Genomic DNA, 263 nt, shown 5'->3' with positions numbered 1-263 from the left:
CCCATAGCATTCAATTATTTTTTATTCCACCTTGTTTTCTGACTGAATTTACAAAACGGTACCAGCTTGTGGTTTGACAACTTAGCACTTTGAGATGCAGGAAAAAGTTCTTGCTTTACATAGCTATGATTCCAGCAAGGAACAACCTTTATTTCATAGTTGTAGGAATTCGATTTCTGCAATTAAGCAATGTCATATAGAAATAATGACCAGGAATGACATACCAACATCACACTCAGCCTACCCACTCCGTAAGTGGCTTT

This window comes from Montipora capricornis, unplaced genomic scaffold, assembly GCF_036669925.1.
Source record: "Montipora capricornis isolate CH-2021 unplaced genomic scaffold, ASM3666992v2 scaffold_462, whole genome shotgun sequence".
Lineage (NCBI taxonomy): Eukaryota > Metazoa > Cnidaria > Anthozoa > Scleractinia > Acroporidae > Montipora > Montipora capricornis.
Note: the sequence above shows the minus strand (reverse complement) of the source record.